The sequence below is a fragment of the Dipodomys merriami genome, unplaced genomic scaffold, assembly GCF_024711535.1.
Source record: "Dipodomys merriami isolate MVZ:Mamm:240054 unplaced genomic scaffold, mDipMer1.0.p SCAF_49, whole genome shotgun sequence".
Classification (NCBI taxonomy): Eukaryota; Metazoa; Chordata; class Mammalia; order Rodentia; family Heteromyidae; genus Dipodomys; species Dipodomys merriami.
This window is the reverse complement of record NW_027206057.1, coordinates 1,272,368-1,289,376: the sequence shown is the minus strand read 5'-3', so window position 1 is coordinate 1,289,376 and position 17,009 is coordinate 1,272,368.

The window sequence follows — 17,009 nt, the reverse complement described above, 5'->3', positions numbered from 1 at the left end:
AGCATAAATAAAGTCTTCCACATAAATAGGCCTTTATGTTCATTTTTACCTCTTTTCACTAATTTTGTCCATCTCTCATATGGCATGGAATAAATACAATAAAAGCAAAACAAAGATTGGGAAAAAATGGAGAAGCCAGGAAACACATCTATGCAGAGAGTATCAGAGCCTAATAAAACTACCCTTTCCTCTTGAGGTAGTTGTGGGGTGTAAGGTATATACCTATATTCTAGAAAGCTGAAACGAGGACCATGGATTCAAGGCCAACCTAGTTACATAAAAGATCCTGAAACTAAAGGCATACAAGTTGTCCTTGTTAAGAATTACATTTTGAAGTCATCCAAAGCCTAACTTGATTCTATAAAATAAAACAGATACAAAAAACTTTCACATTCAAATTTATGGATTTTGAATATTGTACATAAAATAAGTAAATAAAAATTCTAAGCACTTTTCACCCAAGAAGACACCCAAGAATAGTAGGCTACCCTGAACTTATAGTTCTTGCAAAATGAACAAGATAAATTGATAATTGTACACCACTGATGGCAGATACTTATATCAAATTCACATAACTGTTCCTAATTATAAATATACATTCCAGGATTATCCACAAGTATGTACTCCTATTAATAATGATTGCAATTACATATGCACATTGAAAGAAGATATGCCCTTTCACCTTTTAGATACTACTCACTACTCACAAGTATTAGAGTGTCACCAGCTGCCATAAAGGTCACACTGAATTCTGGGTGCTAATTGTGGCAGCCTTATGTACATCACTTAATTTAAAAATAAGGATATCATTTTAAACCATTCTCATAATTCCTCCTGCTTAAATGAAAACTAAATGTCTGCAAAAAGACTCCAGTATCTATGTAAAATGTGAGTGGTATATACAGCATGTGAAACTTGATAAGAAAGAGGTTAGCTGAAACCTCTAGTTGAGTGTGATGAGAACAGAGTTATAACTCCACTAAGCCTAGAGCACTGTGCATGCATGGTCAGGCTTGGGTTTCGAACATAATGTGGCATGTAGGGTGAGGGCAAGGGTTAGGGGGCATGAAATATCACTCTTTTAACAAATGGTATTGGGCATAAAATTAACGCTAATGTACACAGTCTTTCCAAGTATCAATTTTTAGTACTTGTGTTTTAGTGCATGAGATAAAGCTAGATAAATTCTAACCATGAAATTTTGGACCTGGGTTAGATTGAAGTATCTATCTAAAGTACCCATAAAGAAAAGATTAGTTGGATAAATTAATATGTTCATAGGATAACAAAATAATCCTTTGGGAGGGAGCATTTCTGGGGCTTGAGCACAGGGCCTTGAACCAGGCAAGTGCTCTACTACTCAAAGTATGCTCTAGTTAACCTTTTGGTGGGATCTCATCTCAAGCCTGAGCCTGCCTTAGACTGCCGTCATCCTACTGCAATAGGGAACTCCAGCATCTACCACCACATCTATCTTATATATTGCAATTAGGGTCTTAAGTTTTTTCCTAGCTAGTCTCAAACTGCATCTTGATCTCCACCTTCCTAGTAGCTTGGATTACAGTATGAACAACTGCACCTGTTGAATTCTCATCTTAAAAGTTTGTGTTCTTTAACATCAAAAGTATCAACTATATGTACTAGATCTGAAAATGCCATTTGTGCTCACATCTTGGTACCATGGCTCTTTTTTTGCCTTTCAAGTAAAATCTCCTTCAGTCTTGTCTCAGTTTCAAACCCCTTTCAAATTGGCCGCCATTTTCTTCCATCTCCTTTACATCCTCCAAGATGAGTGCATCCCTTCCTCTGTTCTTTCAGTACTGTCCTTGTAAGTTCAACAGTGGCCTAGTCAATTGCTTACCACTCAGCCTCTCTCCCTAAGGGGAGGCAAGAAATGATTCTATTAATCTGTACATTCTGTAAAATTCCTAGCACTCAGGATGTTCAGGAATGTTAATTTAATTCCATAACACTTACCAAGTATCTACTAAGTTCAAAGGTGTGCCAAAGTTCCAAGTACTATCCACAGACACTCAGCTCCCACATTACTTGTATATTCTCCTTAGAATCACATGTTCCATAGCTTAAAAAAGACATTATGCAGACTCCATTGTCAAATGGATTACTGCAAGATTCTGCCAATTGTGGACAAGAAGAACCATTCTTTCTCTTTTATTCTGAAGCTGCAAAGGAGCCATGTGGCCTCCCAGCTCTTATAAATTGAATAGGAAAGTGGGTTCCAAGGTTGTGGTTAACACAACCTTCTCCATATGCTTCACCCATCCTTCTAACATTTTAAAAACTATTATCCTATATTAAACCAATGTTGAAGTACCTAACTTGATTTCGGTCTTCCTGACTGAACCCTAACTCCTATAGCTTCATAGTTTCATATAATTTCATAAAGTAGGAGATGGTAAGAGATGGTGGAAATGGGAATAGATTTGGCCTGTGGACTTAGTCCACAGAACATAGTTTGCCAATCTTAGCCATTAACAGTAGTTACTAATACAAAAAGAAACACTCAAAATCTACCTTGTGTAGGCATGTTATATGACAAAGGAATTGAAAAGGAATTTTAAGGAATAACTGAATGATATAAGGCTAGCAAGGCATTCCAGAGGAAGAGTGCTCAAAGTCATGAAAAATACGAGGGGATGAAGGAGAGTGAAGTAGAATGAATATAAATGTTTCAGACTCAGTGTTCTACACAATTGAAAAAATCTTAAACCTATTATATTAAGCAAAAGAATCTCAAAGGCTATAGACTGCATTTACTGTATTTATATGACCTTCTGTCAAAGGTAAAATTTATGTCTAAAAACAGGTGAGGTTCACTAGGAGATAGGAATTAGAAATGAGCTACAAAGACATAGCATCAGTCATCTTTGAAGGTGATGAAAATTGTCTGCTCATTGATGACTGTTGTGGTTAAATAATTTACACACTTGTCAAAATACATGGAAGCATACAAAGTGTAATTAACAATATGCAAATATTTTAAGTATATAAAATACTCACCTATTGCAGAAACATGATATGGGGAAAGAGAGAAGAAAAAACCACTAAAGATCAACAGATAACTAGAACCAGATCCTAAAGCAACAGTATCCTGTACTAAATAGTATATGACTTAAGTAAATTCAATTTGCAGATAGGTTTATTATTATTAGCATGGAGTGGTAGTAGACTAGCAGCATGAACATTAAGTAAAGAATGGTAATCCTGAAAAGATATTTGGTAAATAATAACATTAGAATTTACCAACTGATAATACGTGAGAGCTAAAATGGAAAGAGGTGTTTATAAGGACCATAACTCACCTTATAGAACTAAAGACATAGTGATGCAAAAGTTGAATTTAAAAATACTCCAAGAGGGCAGGGAATATGGCTTAGTGGTAGAGTGCTTGCCTAGCATACATGAAGCCCTGGGTTCTATTCCTCAGTACCACATAAACAGAATAAGTTGGCGCTGTGACTCAAGTAGTAGAGTGCTAACCTTGAGCACAGAGAGCCTCAGGGAGAGATCCCAGGCCCCAAAACCAGAAAAAAATAGACCAAGAATGTGATTTTTTTAAAACTAAGATAATAAGTTCCATTTGGGGGGTGTTGAATAAACAGTAAGTAGAGAAAAGCCAAGATTAGGCAGTGTTTCTTTAAAGCAATTACAAATGTATTTTGATATTTCTAAGTATCACATATCAACGGTCTAGCGAAAAACAGGAAAGGACTAAATTGTGATGTGGAATTTGGATCAGAACCAGATATTTAGAACCTTGTGTAGGTGCCTCCAGCTGCTCTGGAGGCTTACAGTTGACTATAGAATCAGCATTAGTGAATTCAAATACCAATTCTGGTAGGCCTAGACTGTTTCTAGGTCCGCAACAAATGTGTTCTAGGCCTCAATGACATATTTTTTCTTGTTTTCTTAATTTCTCTCTTTATATTATGTTGTTTTATTAAGTTGTTTTACAAAGGAGTTTCAACTCAACATAGCAGTTTATGTGTACCAAGACATCTTAATCAATGACACCCTTTCAATCATTTTCTCCTCCTTCTCTCCCAACCCTACCCATTCTCAGTCATAACTGAATATGCCTTCATATGCTTTGTGTTAAATAGATTCAGTAGAGTTTCTTTATCACACAGGATTTGTGCTCATTCTACAGCTGCACATGTAATTCTGCCTTTGTTTCTTCCCTGTATACAGTGAAAAATGAACATACACCACTTCTGCAAATCTTATTTTTATGGTTTAAACATTTTTTGAAAAGCCTTTAATGGAAACCTGCTTGTATACTATTTAAAGATAATAAAAACTATATTTTTTAAAAGAGATTTTAAGATTCTATAGGCAAACTGGTTGACCTTGGATTGTATCCCTAGCAAACCCATATTTGTTAGGGTCTATAAGTGACAATTCTAGTATCACTGCCATGGCACTCAGGATTCGGTCCTATGAACTCACTACCTCTCAACACATGTCATTTGTACTACCATAACATCAAATATGGTCACTATTGTATCTAGTGCCCCCTGCAGGACATGGAGAACTTCATTAGACAATAATAGATAGACCTTATATATATATATATATATATATATATATATGAAAATTAGTACAAGAAAAATGAATATTTTTCTCCTACTTTGATGGAGTTTTTGACAGCCTCTTGAGAAACATCTAAAAGACAACTAGAAAATATTATAACTAACAAATAAATCTTTAATTCAAACTACAATTTGGAAAATAATACACATTATCCATCAGATAACATATGTGATCTTTTGAGACTTTATTAATGTTTGAAGTTTCTAAGTAGCTTTTCTTTTTACCAAAGTTTATAGGTAGATAAGCCTCTTATAACAAAAATCAATTGTTGTATTACAAGAAAAAATTCCAGAAGTTATAAGTTTTGACTTTTTAAAACATAAGAAGCATGTTGGAATAAAAATAGATTTTTTTTCGGATAACTAGCTCCATGATAGTGGGCAAGTTTGGTCAGCACATCCTTTCTTAGAGTAAACATTACTACAAAGATCATTAGGTATAGATGAGTAATTTTATCTTAAAATATCATGGACACTTTATTTACTTCTATAATGGGCCTTTTTTGTTTCTATGCAAAAATTATTCCAAATTACTACACTATTGTGGAGTGAATTCAGCACTCAACGGAAGAGGTTCTGACTAGCTCCCCTATGGAGCCAACAGGGCTCTCTACCTCCAATGCTCTTTCTCTTAGGATAAACTGGTTAAAAAAAATTTCAAAACTTTTCAAAGCACATTATCATTTATTTTATAGATTATATAACATAAAGTAGTAGATATAATTATCATATTATATAAATAGATACTAATATCAATTATATGTAAATGAAAAGCTTGGAATAGATAAAATTGCATCTTGGAAGCATCTCTCTTTTTGACCTTCAGCCAAAGTGAACCACAGATATTGGGCTGAAGTCTAAGATACTATATCTTCTCTTCATTTTGTAAGTTCTCTTCTCTGAGAGGTCCTCTCAACCAAGTACTGTGAAGTGACATCATTTTACTTACTGTTATGAAAAAGCCTAAGAAATTAAAAGGCTCCAGACTAGATACAAATGAACAAGTGCAAGTGTGTTTGTGCCTCTTAGTGTAAGACCTATTTACAATAAAACTAATATTTACAATATTTTCATCTCTATTTACAGTAAAACTAAAAACCATAAAGGACATTTGAGACTTACCATTTGGTATACATTGTCCTTGAACTTCTAAATTTAAAAGCGATCTGGAGAGATAAACATTCTCTATGCAATGCATAAACTTCAGAATACTTTGATAACTTGTTAAAAGTCACCTAGCTAATAGGTGTCAGGATCTAGATTTTTATGACTTTTTCCTGCTCTGTCTCTACAGTATAAAAACAAATTTAATAAAAAATTACAGCACATCATTCAATGCAAGAAAAATGTATTTGCACTTATTTAGGGAATTGGAAGACTAATAAGAACCAGTTAAGGTATAAATTTATTTGCTCCTAGGATAAAGCATGATTTTCATACTAAGAAGAAAGAATAGATCACATTCACATTTTAAAATGTGTTTCTGGGTCCTTTTGGTGCCAGATGCTTACACTAAAATATTTATAACAGGATATGCTTCAATCCCTGGGAAATATATTGTTTAGTCCCTCATCTCTCCAGGGAAATATAAAATTAAAGCAAGATATTCATGGTGAGAAAATATTTTGTTACTTCCCTTCTATCTCTTGTGAATTTTAATTTTAAAAACATGAATGTAAGGGGCTGGGAAGGTGGCTCAGTGGTAGAGTGCTTGCCTTGCATTCATGAGGCCCTGGATTCCATTCCTCAGCACCACATAAGCAAAAAGAAAAAAGCCAGAAGTAGCGCTGTGGCTCAAATGGTAGAGCACTAGCCTTGAGCTGAAGAGCTGAGGGACAGCACCCAGACACAAAGTTCAGGACCCACGACCAGACCCCCCCCAAAAAAAAAACTAATGTAAGAAGTTAAATCTATGTTCATATTTATTGTTAAATCAATATGTGACCTTTCGCACAACAGTTATAATTTTGAACAGTGATATAGCTATTTCAATTGAAAATGCAAAAGGGATGATACCTAAAAAAAAAAAAGAGGAAGAAGCAGGATTGGATAAAGACAGACTCAGATCTCATCCAGATTGGACAATTTCCACCCAATGGGAAACTCTGGAGCAAATATTGCCCTTTAGGGAAGTCTGGTGTTGGCATAAATGGGTGTTCTAGTGTCTACACCATATCTAGTCATTGGTTGAAACAGATTGTAAAGGCATTTACAGATGGAAGCTATCAGCAACCACGTAGCTTGACATTAAATGGCAAATTCCTTTTTCAGAGATGTTTAAAAGAGTAACTCTCTATGTTGCAACAGTGTAAAATTCCCTCAATTACATAATGAGGTCAGGATAACTCTGAAACTAAAAGCTCTCCTAAAATACTTGAAAATACAACATAGCAAGCCCAAGAAGCTATAATAAAATTCTATTGGAAATAATACAAGAATCTAGTGAGGTGATTAATTGTAATAAAACATATATATGCAACAAAACACATATAATAGCCTTTGTAATATCAATAAGCATTTAGAACAAAGTTATTCCTTTTAGTTAAAAATAAAATGTATAAAACACTCAGAAATCACTATAGCATTGACCTAGAAATAGATAAAACAGTTCAACATTGTGTAAATACACAAAAGAAATGAAAGCAGAATCTCAAGAGGATATTTATTTGTATACCAATATGCATAGCAGTATTGTTCACAATAGCCAAAAATTGGAATAACTTGAAGGGCTACTGATAAATGAATAAATAAACAAAATGTGGCATCTATGTACACCAGAGTATTAGCCTTTAAAATAAATAAATTGTGGGCTGGGAAGGTGGCTCAGTGGTAGAGCGCTTGCCTTGCATGCCTGAGGCCCTGGGTTCGATTCTTCAACACCACATAAGCAAAAAGAAAAAAGCCAGAAGTGGTGCTGTGGCTCAAGTGGTAGAGTGCTTGCCTGTAGCTGAAGAGCTGAGGGACAGCGCCCAGGCCCAGAGTTCAGGCCCCACGACCGGACCCCCCCCAAAAAAAGAAAGAAATTGTGACACATTATAAGGATGAGCCTTAAAGCATAATGAAGATATTATATTAAATGGAATAAGCCAGCCACAAAAGAAAAAATATTGTATGATTTCATGCATATGAAGTACCTAGAGTAATAAAATTTATAGAAAGCAGAAAAATATTTTCTGGGGCCTGAAAGGCAACAGAAAAGTTAATATTTACTGGGTAAAGAGTTTCAATTTGGAAAGATGAAAATTTTTAGAGATGATGCTAGTAACAGATGAACAATGGTGTAAATAGACTTAATGACACTGACTTGCCAACTTTAAAAAGTCAACAGGAAAATAGTTCAAAGGAAAAATAACCCAGAAACAATTCTGCATATTATGTGACAAACATGATCCATAATTCAGTGGGAAAAAAAGATGGTTTATTTGATACATGGGTTCTGAGTCAATGGATAAATCAATACAAGACTCTGGTCCCAATGTTACATCACAGAAAAACTTAAATACAGATTGATTAAAGATATTTCAAATTTTTAAATATACAATGAATCCTATGGGTTGGATCAAGAATGTACCTCAAATGTCCATGTATTCAACTCTTGATCTCATGGTGGGAAATAGTGGAATGTTCAAGAGAGTAGGGGCTAGTTAGAGTAAATTAGGATATTGGGGGTATGTTCTTAAAAGAAGTATGGGAACCCTGGTGTTCTCTTGCTTTCTGTCTTCTCCTCTCCCTCCTTCTCTTCTTCCATCCCTCCTTTTTTTTCTTCCTCCCTCCCTTTCTCACTTATCTCTGCCTCACACTCCCACCATGATGCACTGCCTCACCACAAACCCAAAAGCAACAGAGCCAAATGACCTCGAACTGAAACCTCAGACACCCTGAGCCAAAATAAATCCTCCTTTTAAGATTTTTACCTCAGGCATTTTGTCAGAGTAACAGAAAGCTAAATAATAAAAAAATATTAGTGGAGCTTTTAAGATTGCATATTTAATGTATGACTAAATTAAAATAAACTACATATTTGGCATAACATACACAAATTAACAATTATGACACATTTAGGTAACTAACAGAGATGAACAGATATCTATGACATAGCAAGAGCTCTTAAAGACTGCTAGGACAAAACAACCTAGGATTTTAAGGGAAAAGTAGATATAAAAACAAAATTAATTAAAAAATAAGTATAAATGACCATCTATTACTGTGTGCGTGCACACACACACACACGCACACACACACACACACACACACACACACACATCTCCCTCTCACATCAAGAAGTAGAGTTCATTTCTCCTCCCTTGAATCTGCAACTTTTAAACTTTGTCTGGAGTTAGCTTAAATGTCCTAATGAAATGGGATGGAAATGTATTCTAGGACTTCAGACCTAGGAATGAAGAGGACTAGCTCTCTTGGATCCAGCTGTCAAGATATGTAAAGTCCAAGTTATGCCAGTGAATGATTAAATGCATATTAAGAGAGGCCCTAGAGGATGTCATTTTCAAGATCTAGAATGCATGCTGTAGCCTCTGCTACACTAAATGCATGTAGCCCATGGATGACAAATGCACTTGTGGTTGAGGAAATGTGATTTTGAAAACACTGAGGTATCTGCTATTGACATGCCTGAGGCTGATCCCAGACTTTTTATTGCTTGCCAGTGAAAATACAGACAGAACATGAACTGCTGACAGTTGAATAGAAGATGACAATCATGGCTGCTGGAGTTTGAGTAAGTGACTCTAACATAACATAGCATTATATACTTTCCTCAAATCAACCTAAAAAAGATTTCAGATTTAAACATTGTATTTGAGCAACATCTCTGTCATCTGCCATGTTAACATCTGTTTATACCCACAGCAGGAATAGAGTCCAAAGCAAAACTCTTCAATTTTTTTTTGGGGGGGGGTAGTCTGGTCGTGGGGCCTGAACTCTGGGTCTGGGCACTGTCCCTCAGCTTGTCAGCTCAAGGCTAGCGCTCTACCACTTGAGCCACAGCGCCACTTCTGGCTTTTTTCTTTTTGCTTATGTGGTGCTGAGGAATCAACCCAGGGCTTCATGCAAGCAAAGCAAGTGCTCTACCACTGAGCCACCTTCCCAGCCCCAACTCTTCAAATTTTTTCTCTCATCTTTCCCAGCAGTGTTTTAAATCTACATCTATCTCTTCACAAATTTTTAATTTATATCTAAGATTATTCTTGAGAACTTGAAGTAGTCATAACAATATAATTTAGACATATCATAAATACTGGAATTTAGGAATAAACTAATTTTACTCATTTAAATATGTTTAAAGGAACCTCGGGAGTACAATAATTTGAAATACTATTTTTATTTCTTTTTTGTATGTTTTTTATTATAAAATGACTGTACAGAGGGGTTACAGTTACATGTGCAAGGTAATGAGTACATTTCCTATGGAACATTGTTGCCTCCTTCTTTGTTTTTCCCCTACCATCCCTGCCCTCCCACTTCCACAAATACCCCCCACACCCCCGCCAAAGTTGTAAAGTTCATTTTCAAGGTAGTGTCTTGTACATCTCATTGTTACAATGGGTCAACCTGTATCCTTATTTAAGCATTTTGCTTTTTCACTACCACTCTCCAAATTAGAGAAGTGTATATACAAGATGCAGGGCACTGACATCAAATACAGTGAAAACAGGGGTTATACTGTGGGGGAGGAACATACAAAGAAACAAAAAAAATCATATGGAACATTATAAATACATTAGAAACAATAGCAAGAAAGAAAAAAATTGTGTCCCTATCTTGGGGTTCATTTTGCTTAACATTATTTTATATGGTCATATGTACATAGCTTTTAAAAGCTCCACATAGAGCTCCCATATGACCCAGCAATCCTACTTTGGTGCATTTACCCAAATGATCACAAACAAGGCCATACTAAGGCTACCAGCACAACTATGTTTATCGCAGCATTATTTACCATCGCTAAGATATGGAACCAACCCAAATGCCCCTCGGTAGATGAATAAATCAACAAAATGTGGTATATATCTATATCTATCTATCTCTCTATATAATGGAATTCTATGCTTCCATCAGAAAGATTGACATTGCCCCATTTGTTAGGAAATGGAAAGACTTGGAAAAATTATATTAAGTGAAGTAAGCCAGGCACAAAGAAACATAGGTCCCATGCTTTCCCTTATTTGCAATAACAAGTACATGTGTAGGACAAGTAGAAAAGGTCAAAAGCTATGTACATATTATATACTATTTTTTAAAACAAGCTATTTCTTTTTTTTTCGGGGGGGGGTCCGGTCGCGGGACCTGAACTCTGGGCCTGGGCGCTGTCCCTCAGCTCTTCAGCTCAAGGCTAGCACTCTACCACTTGAGCCACAGCACCACTTCCAGCTTTTTTCTTTTTTCTTATGTGGTGCTGAGGAATTGAACCCAGGGCCTCAGACATGCAAGGCAAGCGCTCTACCATTGAGCCACCTTCCCAGCCCCCAAAACAAGCTATTTCTAGATCTTCCTTTTCATCTCTAGTTTCAAATTTTCATTATAATTCCTTCTCATAATTTTATTTGAACATGAGAATGATTGGGGAAAGTTTTATTGATCATCTCTGGTATATTACATTAATAATCCCAAGTAAAATATGCCCTGTAGTTTTCCATGTAATTTTGTAGTCTGGCCCTTTCTGGCATTGGGTTTAGCCATATGACTTGCACTGGCAAATGGGATGTTAGAATATTTGATGTTTATGCATTCATGCTCTCAGTTGCTCTGCCTTTAACTATGGGAACATGTAAAGGCTGACATGATGGAAAAAGACATATGCAACAGACACTGGTCAGCAAGAATGTCTGAGCAAAGATCCTAGACATGGGAGAGACTCTACCACAGATCAGTTAAACAACTTGCAGACTTAGTCCTAATTGTAAAGATAGAGTAAGACCCTCTGAGCCTAATTCAGCAGGACTACCAAGATACATCTCAGAACTGTGAGGTTATAAAAATAAGTCCCTGTTACATGAGTAAAGTCAGCACGATGATGAATAGAGTGTCCCAATTCCACTACCTCCATAAAAAGTCCAAATAGCAACTCTCAAAAGAAAGAGAATCTTTTCCAAAAGTCTAAAACCTAGTAATATCTGAAACACCAACCTGAGCCACAGAACTGAGTAAAAACACATTAGGTACAAGAAATGTACTCATTAACTTACTCATGTAACTATAACCCCTCTGTACAGCATCTTTATGATAAAATAATTTAAAATCAAAACACATTGGGTGCACCTTGGCCATACCCTGCTCAGACTCACAAGTCTGTCCAGCACCATATATAGCTCCATTTTCCTGCTGGGCCCAGGGTTTCTATAGTAAAATAAAAAGGCCAAAATGCTTCCCAGGAAGCCCACTCTGGTCTAATCTCATGGCAAAAAGATAGGTAAAAGCAGAAACCCAGGTAGAAACAAAATAAAGAGGCAAAGCTTACAGACCCAGTGAAAATTTTGGTAATAGAAACAAGACCACATTAAAGCTACCAGCACAACTATGTTTATTGCAGCATTATTTACCATAGCTAAGATATGGAACCAACCCAGATGCCCCTCAGTAGATGAATGGATCAAGAAAATGTGGTATATATACACAATGGAATTCTATGCCTCCATCAGAAAGAATGACACTGCCCCATTTGTTAGGAAATGGAAAGACTTGGAAAAAATTATATTAAGTGAAGTAAGCCAAGCCCAAAGAAACATAGGTCCCATGGTTTCCCTTATTTGCAGTATCTAGTATATGTATGAGTCAAGCAGAAAAGGTCAGATAATGTGATGTCAGGAAAATGAACCCTTAGATATGTATTTTAATGTTTTTTTTCTTTCATGCATTTGTTTCTAATGCATTTATAAGATTATTTCTTTGTTGCTTTGTATGTCCCTCCCCCACAGTATAACCCCTGCTTTCACTATATTTGATGTCGGTATAATTTGTGGAGGAGATGGGGAAAAACAAGTCGTTTAAGGATACAGGTGGACCTGTTGCAACAATGAGAAGTACAAGTTGTCATGTCGAAAACAAACTTTACAACTTTGGTGTGTGTGGGGGGAGGATTGGGTGGGGGGCCGGGGGGGGGGGGGTTGGAGGCTGGCTGGGCAGGGATGTGAAGGGTAAACAAAGGAGGAGGCTGCAATGCTTGATAAGAAATTACTCATTATCTTGCCCATGTAATTGTAACCCCTCTGTACAGTATGTTCACAAAAAATAAAAATTTAAATTTAAATTAAAAAAAAAATTGGTAATAGTTCTATATCCTGGCTAATGGAAGTACCTGGTCAGAGGTTCCTACCTATACAGTCGACCTGAAAACTTACCTAACCATTCCCAGTAGTAATAGAAAGTTCTACTTGGTTTGAGTCCAAAAATGCTCAGCCTCCAACTTCATCCTAGAGTTCTGTCCCTCAAAAAAGAGAAGAATTCTCCTACCACCCTACCCCTCACCTACACCCACACCTGGGAGTTTGAACAATACTAAGCTCAGCCTCAAAACCTAATTCAAGGCCCAACCAAACAGGGAGATCTGACATAGTGAATTTTAGTGAAGCATAGTGGGGGAACCTGCATCCAGAAGTCCAAACAGCACCTTGGCTCAACTTCAAGGCCTTCACTACCCCACCTAGACAGGGAAGGAAACCTCACCTGTTCATTGCAAGTCAACATTGAATTGGATCCCATTCCTCCCAGCAACAATTCTGCCTACACTTTCAGCTTGTATCCCTATCCAACTGAACAATTTAAATAATGGCACCATAAAGCCATTATTACTAAATGACGTTTGGAAAATAACATGTGAACAAAATTTGACTCCATGTCTCCTGCTTTAGGGATATAGGAAAGAAAAGATATGAGACTAATAGGTAACATGCTATTAATAATCCTTCTGTTTGTTCTAACCCAGAAACCTAGAAAGATTGTGACAGGGCTCTTAGATATGAGCATCTGGAGTATTCCTTGGCAGTAATGAGATAGAAGTGGAAGTAGCTGAGAAGTAGGAACTGAAATTAATCCCAGAGTGATACAGAGACCATTTTAATAGAATGAGCAAATGAATCTGAAGTAGTATTCCTTAACTTGAGCCCATTAACTTGAGCCCATTGGCATACCAATAAAATTCTTAGTATGTCTTCCCTGACACCTTTTCCCATACACATACTCACAAGTTTGCACTACATACAATGTCCCTTCTCTTCTTCCTATTGTGTCTTTTGCTTCTGATTCTTTCATATGGGGGAAGGGGTAGGGCACTGGTCACTTGCTATGGAGCTAAAATGATTATTATCATGGAAGTGGAAATGAGATAATACTTTAGGCAGAAGTCTAGAAACAGGTATTTTCTGCTTTCATATTTTTAAAGACAAAAACTAAAAAAGCAATATAATTTACAAGAAAGCATTTCGTCACACAAAATAAAGACAACAGTACAAAAAAGAAGACAGACATGAAAAAAATCTTGAGTTTTTCAATGTAAAAGATGGCATACTATTTGTAACAAGACATAAGAAATTCTAAATGCCAAAAAGTATTTATATGTTAGGACAGAATGATATAAACTAGTAATTCATAAATATTAATAATGAAGAATTCATTCTATTTGCACACATGAAAGGATATTCATAAAAGTCAAATTAGAAAAAGAGCAAAAAATGACATCATCTACTTATATACTATAAAGATCTTCCTAGAACACAGAAAATAAAAAATAAACTACAAAAAGAAAGAATTCCAGTTGTGAAAGCAACATACAAAGGTCAACCATGCTTGTGTATATTCCTCTTTTACTTCCAATAAAAAGTATTAAATACCTATGTATAAAATTAATAATGAGAGCTGGGAAGGTGGCTCATTGTGCTTGCCTTGCATGCATGAGGCCCTAGGTTCAATTCCTAAGCACCACATAAACAGAAAAAGACAGAAGTGGTGCTGTGGCTCAAGTGGTAGAGTGCCAGCTTTGAGCTGAAGAGCTCAGGTACAGTACCCAGGCCCAGAGTTCAGGCCCCATGACGGGCAAAAAATAAATAAATAAAATTAATAATGAATAATTTTAGGAAAAAAGTAAGAAACTTCAATTAATAACATAAAAACATTCAAAATGATGGTAATGGAGCCATAGTGAAATTGTTTTAAATATTTCTGAATTTTTGGACAAATTTAGGAAGAAAAATTAAATTGAAAGAATCAAGACCTCATAAACAACTTTATAAGAAGCAAGATGTTGCCCATCTAATTGTAACCCCTCTGTACAGTATTTTCACAATAAAAAAGAAGCAAGATGACAAGTTATTCCAGAAACCCCAAAATCAAACAAGTGAGGACAAGCTGTTAATGGCCATAAAATGTGTAAAAACTTGGCATCTGAAAAGGTAGAGACAGAGGAGAAAATAGACCACCTGATGGACTTAAGATACAAAGTTAATAACAGCTACTCAAGAGAAGGCAGAGGAAATTTGATAGAAGCAAATACTCAGAACAGTATTAGGTAAATAAAAGGGGTCTGTGACAAATACTGACAAGGCTAAAATTTTCATAAACCCATACATTTTAGAAACTAAGTCTCCAAAGCTGTCTTCTAAGAGAATTCCTCATACCAAAATGACACTAATGAGGGAAATCAAAGCTGAGCAAAATGAGGCAAATCAAGTAGAGAAAAGAGATGGTCCAGATAAAAGTAGAGGGCAGGATTTATGGTTCAGACCAAGTGATGAACAAAGTAAATATTCTCGCTAAAGAATATAAATGTGTGTTGCTGGGTGTTGGCTCATTCCTGGAATCCTGACTACTCAGGAGGCTGAGATCTGAGTATCGTGGTTCAAAGCCATGAAACTTATCTCCAGTAAACCACCAGAAAATTGGAAGTGGCGCTGTGGCTCAGGTGGTAGAGCTCTAGCCTTGAGCTGAAGAGCTGAGGGACAGCACCAGTCCCAGAGTTCAAGCCCCACAACCCACTAAATAAATAAATAAATAAATAAATAAATAAATAAATAAATAAATAAATAAATAAATAAAGACACACAAAAATAAACACTTTAGCACTTCGGAAATTGAACCAAAGCCTATGACAGTCTGAGAAGTATTCATGTTTGAAATATTGATGGACTTCACATAAGAATAGGTGGAATGTGTGATAGCTGGCCTGAAGTGGCTCCCACTATATCATTTGACCTTCTTTTATATAGGGGCTCTCCATGTGGGCAGCCTGCGGGGACTGCAGCTTTTGAGGTGTCTCCAAAGGAACTCACTTGATTTGGGTAGTGACTGATGCTCATGGAAGGTGACATTGCTGGTGGAAGCAACTTCCCAAAGGCCAGCCAGAGGAAAGGCCAATGGCTTGACTACTTTTGTAAGGTTGCAGTCCTATCAAAGGTTAGGGACAATCATATTCTTGACTAAGGTTGTTTACATTTTTAGTTAGTGGAGAAGCAGCCATTCCAAGTTATTCATTCTCCTGAGAATACATTTATGGGTACATTGTAGGAGACAGGAAAGTCTCTGTGGAAAGTAAAATGTAGGCCAGATGTGAAGATCTTTTGCATGTGTTCCTCTGCCTACACAGAGATGACACAAGTCTAACTGGCTCAAAGTGTTGGAACATGATCTGTTTAATGATGGAACACTACCAAGCTATGCAAATGAGAGCAATATCCAGAAAGTTAAGTTCAAAAACAAAAAAAAAAAAAAGAGAGAGAGAGGCATCAGTGCTAACACACCATGGGGAAGAGAAATTTCACAGAAAATCCAGACACGTTGCTAAACAAAACTCTAACACAACCATCTCTTGGGGGAGGGTAATCAGAATCCCTAAAGCTATAGTATATTATCTAAAATAGCTAGTTTCCAAATGCTATGTTTAGCAAAGAATTTAAAGTACCTATTTATAAGTATGTTCAAAGAACTACAACATGGCAACTAAGGATCACAAATCAAAATTTTTGAAAAAGACACAAGTTTATTTTTACAAAGACACCAACAGAAATTCTGGAATATAAGAGTTATTGTACAATAACTAAAATAAAATTCACTATAGGAGCTCACTAGCATATTCAAAATGGCACAAGACTTAGAAAACTCAATGACAGGCCAACAGACATTATACAGTCTGAAGAACATTGATCAGGATTGGAAATAAATGGGTATCACCCAGGAGACCTATAGAACAAAATTTGCTATGCTAATGTGCATGTAATAGAAGTCCCACAAAAAAGTAGAACAGATTAAAGAGAAGAAAATACTTAAGAAACTGGCTGAACGCTTCCTAAATTTAAAAGAACGTAAGTTGTATATGTATATGTCCAAAAAGCTCAACAAACTCAAGACAAATACAAAAATATACATTAATAGATATATCATAATTAATGTTGA